This window comes from Corythoichthys intestinalis, chromosome 2, assembly GCF_030265065.1.
Source record: "Corythoichthys intestinalis isolate RoL2023-P3 chromosome 2, ASM3026506v1, whole genome shotgun sequence".
Taxonomy (NCBI): domain Eukaryota; kingdom Metazoa; phylum Chordata; class Actinopteri; order Syngnathiformes; family Syngnathidae; genus Corythoichthys; species Corythoichthys intestinalis.
In genome coordinates this window covers 949,798-957,157 of record NC_080396.1, presented here as the reverse complement: position 1 = coordinate 957,157, position 7,360 = coordinate 949,798, and the positions used below count along the sequence as shown (strand labels likewise).

The window sequence follows — 7,360 nt, the reverse complement described above, 5'->3', positions numbered from 1 at the left end:
AAATTAAAATGAGGGCAATAATTTTTACGGCTGTACCGGAACATATTTCCTCCACACCCTTCTCACCTTTTTAACTCCTGACCCATTTTCATGCCTGAGTACTACAGTACTGTGCTGCCCGTGAAGTGTTCCCAGAGAGCCGACACTTTAAAAAATGAAACCTTGTATTTATGCAAGAACCTTACTTCAAGTTGTTTCACATAACTGCTTTAAGTAACTATTAAGTTATGTAGTTAAATGAAAAATGCCTAAATGATTTAAGTAATACTTAAAAAGTGTGTATGACACCAAAAAGCATGTTTATTTCATCTAGGGCTGTCAAACGATTAAAATTTTTAATCGAGTTAATTACAGCTTAAAAATTAATTAATCGCAATTCAAACCATCTATAAAATATGCCATATTTTTCTGTAAATTATTGTTGGAATCGAAAGATAAGACACAAGACGGATATATACATTCAACATACATAAGTACTAGGGTTGTTCCGATCATGTTTTTTTGCTCCCGATCTGATCCCGATCGTTTTAGTTTGAGTATCTGCCGATACCGATATTTCCCGATCCGGTTGCTTTTATTTTGCTCCCGATTCAATTCCAATCATTTGCGATAATTTTTCCCGATCATATACATTTTGGCAATGCATTAAGAAAAAAATGAATAAAACTCGGACGAATATATACATTCAACATACAGTACATAAGTACTGTATTTGTTTATTATGAGAATAAATCCTCAAGATGGCATTTACATTATTAACATTCTTTCTGTGAAAGGGATCCACGGATAGAAAGAGTTGTGAGTTTGTATATTGTGACTAAATATTGCCATCTAGTGTATTTGTTGAGCTTTCAGTAAATGATACTGTAGCCATGCCCCAATGTATGATGGGAAGTGGAACCATGACTGTGCGTAGTGCTACCAATTGATATATCTTCTCTGCGTTGCGAAATAACATAAGGTGTTAAGAAAAAGATCAGTTGCTACCTTGCTTCCCCACATTGCTTCCCATGATATTTCTAATCGTAGGGAGAGGAATTGTAAGGCTTTAGCCAATTAAAAAAAGGCTCCAAAGGCTGCCAAAATTCACTCTACTCATTTTACGCTGCCTTTTATCTCTCTATATAGGTAAAACGGCGCCATTACAGATTGAGGTTGACAATTCGTGAGTGGGTCGTGCAGTGCATGCATTAATTGCGTTGAATATTTTAACGTGATACATTTTTTAAAAAATTAATTACCGCCGTTATCGGAATAAATTTGATAACCCTACCTTAAGCCTAAACTAAAGACTCTGGATGAGTGTAACATATTATGTCTGTAACGTTAAATACTATTAGAAAACGATTTAATAAAAAAAAAAATATATATATATATATATTTATTTAAAAAAGGCATGGCCGATATTTTTTTGCCGATTCCCATACTTTGAAAATGACGTGATCGGACCCGATCGATCGGCATCCCGATCGATCAGGTCTCTAATAAGTCTCTCTTATCTCTAATAAGTACTGTATTTGTTATGGCAATAAATCAACAAGATGCCGATCGATCAATCGGGACATCTCTAATAAGTACTGTATTTGTTTATTATGGCCATGAATCAACAAGATGGCATTAACATGATTAACATTCTCTTAAAGCAATCCATGGATAGAAAGACTTGTACATCTTAAAAGATAAATGTTACTACAAGTAATAGAAATTTTATATTAAACCCCCTCTTAATGTTTTCGTTTTATTAAAATTTGTAAAATTTTTGATCAAAAAATAAACTAGTAGCTCGCCATTGTTGATGTCAATAATTAGACCATGCTCACTCACTGTGCTGAATCCCATAAAATTATTTGGGCCCAAGCACCAGCAGAGGGCGCCAAACACCAAAAAACAAGTAACAAGCGGACATTACACTGTTGTCATTTTAATCTGTTTGAGCAGGACATGTGCGTTAATTGCATCAAATATTTGAACACAATTAATTTTAAAAAATTAATTACCGCCCGTTAACGCGATAATTTTGACAGTCCTATTTTCACGCGGTGTTCTTTGCTCCTGTATTAAATGGACCGCTTGGATGTGTGTGGAAGCGATTGTTTTATATTTTCCATTTTTTAATCCCGGGCCATGAAAATGAGGGACTTCCGGCTTCAGTCTCGAGTTTAGGACGAATGTGAATGTGACGTCACCCGGGTCAGCACCTCACAATACAGCATTACTTTATAGCATGCAGATGGACTGCAGATTCAGCCGATTTTGCAAATGAATTTGTTTATTTTTCGCATCATGCCACCCAAACGGCTGCAGAAAATTGTTGCTGCAACAGGGAGAGATGTGTAAGCCTTTTTGGGTTTCAAAAAGTTCCCGTTCACCGCGGATATTGGCCAAAACAAGCCCTACAACTGTGGAACCATTGGACTTACGAGGAAGCGAGTCAACATCGTATTTTGTATTATGTCAAATACTGGGATCATGGCACACGTTTTAATACGGAGGTGGCTTGCATCTTGTGGCTGATTGTCCAGAATGCCACACACACCCCTCTATACTCAGCTTATTGCCCTCTTCGTGTGCCCGGTGTTCTTTCAAATTTTCAACCCCATCAGAAATTGCAACATTGTGTTAAAAATGGCCGTGAATACAGCGATTACAAAGTGTACACTACAAACTTTCTTTAAATAAAGGCGTATATACTTAAGTCTGATCATGGACTGACATGTAGAGAAGTGACGACGTCACTTAGCGACTTGAATGTTTGCAGGGCAGGGCTGCCTTGGCTTTGTCAGACAGAGGACCGCTCAGGCAGGCAATCGGGCGGACAACCTTTTTACAGTATGTTTTAGTGTTTGGTAAATGCTCAGTATGGTTTTGTAATGTGATCGAATTGTGCACGATTTGACAAAATTGGGAAGACATCAGAGCACTTTTTTTTTTTGCTGGGGATTTGTTGAGGAGGACTGTCTGACATTACAGCATTGAGAAAGAACAGCTGTCTCAATCTCTCTGAATATTTAGTTGCATTTTTTCTTGTGTGTATGGAGCTATAATTGTCATACTCCTTATGATGGATGGCTGATGATGCACAGCAAAAGTCATTTTTTGCACAAAAAAAGCTTTTTCTTCAAAAAAGAAACGTGAAATAAACAACAAAATAATGTATATACAAGGGATGGTGTGATAAAAAAATTTTTTAAAAATTAAAAAAAAACATTTTTTATGTGGTGTCATATGACACTTTGCCCTTTTCCTGGGGCTAGGTGTTGGCGGTTGTTGCCAAAGCAATTTTTCCTCCTGCGCCTTCGTTGCGCCCACATGAGAGTGAGCCAATTCCTTTACAAGAAGTCCACCCGTCTCTCTTGTCTTCTGGTGCATGCCTGATACAACACAAATGCATTCAGTGCTGCCATGTCAATCATATTGTAGAACACGGAAACTGTCAATCATGTTTGGCAAAGCCAAGGGAGCCGTGGATTTGCAAATATTCAAGATGCTAATTACAGCTATCCAGAGTGACCCCTTCACACATAGGCAGTAACTCCACATGAGTCTGTAGGTGTTTGTGTGCTTGATTGCTTGTATGAGTGGTCTATTGTTTGACCAAGCTAAGTAGTCAGTTTGGTATCGGGGTCATCTGATGCCCTTCTGGTCTGTCTTTATAGCAAAAAATAAATAAATAAAAAACCCGGGACTTAATTAATTTGTGTCGGTGAAAGCGATATAGACCCATCAAGACATAAAAGACGTGTTATCCAACTAGTTGTTAGTTGTATTTTCACAAATATTACGAAAATATTTTATAAAGGTTGAAAAGTCACCTAGTGTTGCTTTAAATGGCCGATATTATCGACTACAACTGTAGTGGTAAAGATTTTATATATGTATATGACAAAATGTCTATCTTGCAACCCTGTGTCTTTGGACGACTGTTTAATTCCCTTTAAAATGATGTCACACTTGTGCGACACACATTTGTGGGATGAGCAACAGAGTTGCGTATGTGGGTTGAACCCATCAAAAACTGCCAAAGCTCTGCTTTTGCCAAACTGCTTATTTGGCTTGTTTGCTGGTTGTTTGTCAATCTGTTGCAGTTCCCTTGGATGGTGCTGGTGGGCGGAGTCTCCTGTGTTGCACCTGCTGGCAATCATCATCAGCAGGGCATTTAAACACAGGACACATGGGAGGATGATACTGCCGTCTTGTTGCCAGCTTGGCATTATTACAACGTTTTGTCCGCTTTTGTGTTTATTCATGTGTTATCATGGTTCTTGCCAGTAGTACTTCTTGTTTTCTGCCCGCCACCAGGTAAATAGTGTTTTGTATTTTTTAATTTTAATGTTTCACTTTCACTATGGGAATGGGATTTTTATAATTACACGGAAGTCCTTGACACTGGGCGCAACATGAATGACATCTACGGTGGTGTTAGTTGTGGAATTTACCGAATACAAAACTGTCACGAGCAAAGACAGCTTTTGGCTGCAGCTTCATGAGCTACGGTCCTATTTGAAGTAATTACAATCATGCTCTTTTTGTCCAATCTACTGTGTGTGGGATCAGATTTTTTTATGTATTTTTTTTTTAAGTTTAATATTGACTGCATTGTTCTTTTTTTGTTAGCTTTTCTCATTTTTTGAAATGAAGAATTTAATGAACTAATCTTACTCAAAACTTGATTAACCATCTTTTTTAGGGTTAAGTTTTTCAAAAATAAAAACCAATATGCTCTCTGCAGTATCATATAAATACAGTGTTGTTTTCAGAGGGTAGTGAGGCGTTACATTTATGTATCTGAACCTTTTGGAGAATCTCACATTTCTGCATAAAATCACTATCAAATGTGATCTGATCTTTGTTAAAATCACAAAGATGAAAAAACACTCTGCTTTAACTAAACCACCCAAGCATTCATAGATTTTCATATTTCAATAAGGATAGTATGCAAACAATGACGGAAGAGGGAAAAATCAGTAAGTGAACCATCATATTTAAAATTTTGTGCCCAAAGCACTAGAGGTGTGCATCGGTACTGCCCTCACGATTCGATTCGATTACGATTCGGAGGGCCATGATTCGATTCGATTAAGAGGGTCACGATTCGATTCGGTTCGATTCGGCAATGCATTGCGATGCCTTAAAGCCAGGGATGCATTAAAATTCTAAAGCAAAGCATATTTTTCGTGAATCATGAGGCAACACAAGCGGTCAGACATTAAACAACTTTTTATTGGCTCTTGTGTCACTCCTGGTTGAAGTCAAATGAAAATACTTTTAGATATATTTTTCTTTTAAAAAAAACAAAAAACAGATCACAGCATTTAATTGGTGATTTGAATGAGACCAGGGCTTTCTTTTTTTTTTTTTTTTACACACAGTAGCAGCCTTTCACACAATGCAACATCTGAACTCCTGTGCAAAATCAGTAATAGCAGTCACTGTATTTTAGTCACAACAACCCATCGATAAAAATATTCAAGTAAATATTAAAGAAAGCGACAAAGAAGATATTGTAGTGCAGCAGCATCTTTATCGCAATATCAATCCAGGGATCAGTTCAGTTGCAAACAAAACATCCAACTAAATTGCAATGTAGAACAAAAGTACAATGTAGGCCTAGCCCACTATATATGTGCAATCAACTTAGAAATGCAATTAGTAAGTACCACATAACAATAAAAAATAATGAATTAAAATGAAGTGCAGCAGCATTTTAGCAGCCATAACAATCTGTTTCAACATGAGGAAATATCATTTTTTTGCAATTGAGAGAGCAGAGAGATAGTAGAGGTTAGATGGGGCCTAAAAATCCAGCCCGACCCGACACGGCCCGCGGGTATTGAAGCCCGACCCGGCTTGGAGTGACGCGAAAAAAAACAAAAACGCAGCAGCAGCAATTTATTTTCATTTCTTCGAGATGGCAGAAAAAAACGCATGTTTCTTAATGTTTAAATAGTCTACATATTTTTGTGATCATTATAGAAGCAACACGTTAACGAAATAACGCTGGGAAAGTTTAATATTTAAAAAAAAAAAAAAAATCCGATTTTGCAAACACACAGAGAAGAGGATCCAAAAGGATCACATTTGTGTTGCCTTTGTGTGCATAAAAAAGTGTCTTTCGTAACGAATTCTCAGTTGGCAGAAAAAAAAAACGCAAGTTTTCTTAATGTTTAAATAGTCTACATATTTTTGTGATAATTATAAAATCATTTACACAACGAAATAACGTTGGGAAAGTTTAATATAAAATAAAAAAAATTTTAAAAACGAGTTTGCAGACACACAGAGGAGAGGATTCAAAAGGATCACATTTGTGTTGCCTTTGTGTGCATAAATAAGTCTTTCGTAACGAATTCTCAGTTGGCAGGAAAAAAATGCAAGTTTTCTTAATGTTTAAATAGTCTACATATTTTTGTGATAATTATAAAATCATTTTCACAACGAAATAACGTTGGGAAATAATATTAAAAAAAAAAAAAAGAGTTTGCAGACATGCAGAGGAGAGGATTTAAAAGGATCACATTTGTGTTGCCTTTGTGTGCATAAATAAAAGTGTCTTTCGTAACGAATCGCAAGCGCCACAGCGGAGGAGAAGAAGAAAAAGCGGGCGGCGCCACTGCTTCATGTGAGTCCACAAGCAAATGAACAATACAGAGAGCCTGCTCTCGGTTTTATCCCTTTTTTTTTTTTTTTTTTTTTTTTTAAATAATTGGTTGGTTTCATGAGTCCACAAAATATTTTGCCAAAACTTCTGTGGAGTGTCCAAGTGCCTTTTGTGAACATTAAGTGAGCTACAAGTTTTTTTTGTTTGTTTTTTTTTTTTAGGTGTAGTTGACTCTGCGACACCAAGACGCAATGACTGTGGTGCGGAGTGGCCTCGCATTCATATGGTGTCGGAGAAGACGAAAGGCAAAGACGCAAAACGTGGAAATGTGCCTCCAAAGTGGAGGGATTCGATTGCGGGGGCTTGCTCTTCATCCATATCAATGGAACACTCCCGCGCCGATAGCGTCAGCACTTGCACACGTTACGTTGGGTGTGCGCAGCGGTGCTTCTAAATGGCTTTAATTTACTGTTTTAATCATATTTTTAATTTAAATATGTTGAATGTTTCCTTTTTTTTTTTTTGCCTTTTGGAGCAAAAGAAAAATGCCATTGCTTGGAGTGCATGTTGTCTTCCGGGCTGAGGAGTGGGGTCAAAGTGCATCATTCGCTGTTGCCTTGTAAATCTGAACTGCCCCCTAGGGACTGGCATGAATACTACATCGTTTTGATGCGGAATTGCAACATTGGTCGAATGGAGACGGGACCATATAGATGCAAACATGAAATTTTTTGTCTTGGGGGGCCGTTTAAATGGTGACTC

At 37.2% G+C, this 7,360-nt stretch overlaps 1 long non-coding RNA gene across 2 annotated transcripts; it reads left to right on the top strand.

Annotated features, from left to right (window-relative positions):
- The first annotated feature begins 4,195 nt into the window (after window positions 1–4,195).
- LOC130912043 (uncharacterized) lies at window positions 4,196–7,093 on the top strand. Of its 2 annotated transcripts, none has more exons than XR_009062526.1 (3): window positions 4,196–4,299; window positions 6,548–6,619; window positions 6,820–7,093. It is a non-coding gene; the product is annotated as an uncharacterized LOC130912043 (long non-coding RNA). The 2 variants fall into 2 exon arrangements; XR_009062527.1 differs by having other exon boundaries at window positions 4,199–4,299; window positions 6,571–6,619.
- The last annotated feature ends 267 nt before the right edge of the window (window positions 7,094–7,360 follow it).